Raw genomic sequence first — 259 nt, 5'->3', positions numbered from 1 at the left:
AGTATAGTAAGGCATAAAATGTCATTAAAACGTCATAGTATAGTAAGGCATAAAAAGTCAATAAAACGTCATAGTATAGTAAGGCATAAAAAGTCACAGTATAGTAAGGCATAAAAAGTCATTAAAACGTCAAAGTATAGTAAGGCATAAAAAGTCATAGTATAGTAAGGCTTAAAAAGTCATAAAAACGTCATAGTATAGTAAGGCATAAAAAGTCCTAAAAATGTCATAGTATAGTAAGGCATAAAAAGTCATAGTA

This window comes from Seriola dumerili, unplaced genomic scaffold, assembly GCF_002260705.1.
Source record: "Seriola dumerili isolate Sdu_G_001 unplaced genomic scaffold, Sdu_1.0 BDQW01000415.1, whole genome shotgun sequence".
Lineage (NCBI taxonomy): Eukaryota > Metazoa > Chordata > Actinopteri > Carangiformes > Carangidae > Seriola > Seriola dumerili.
Note: the sequence above shows the minus strand (reverse complement) of the source record.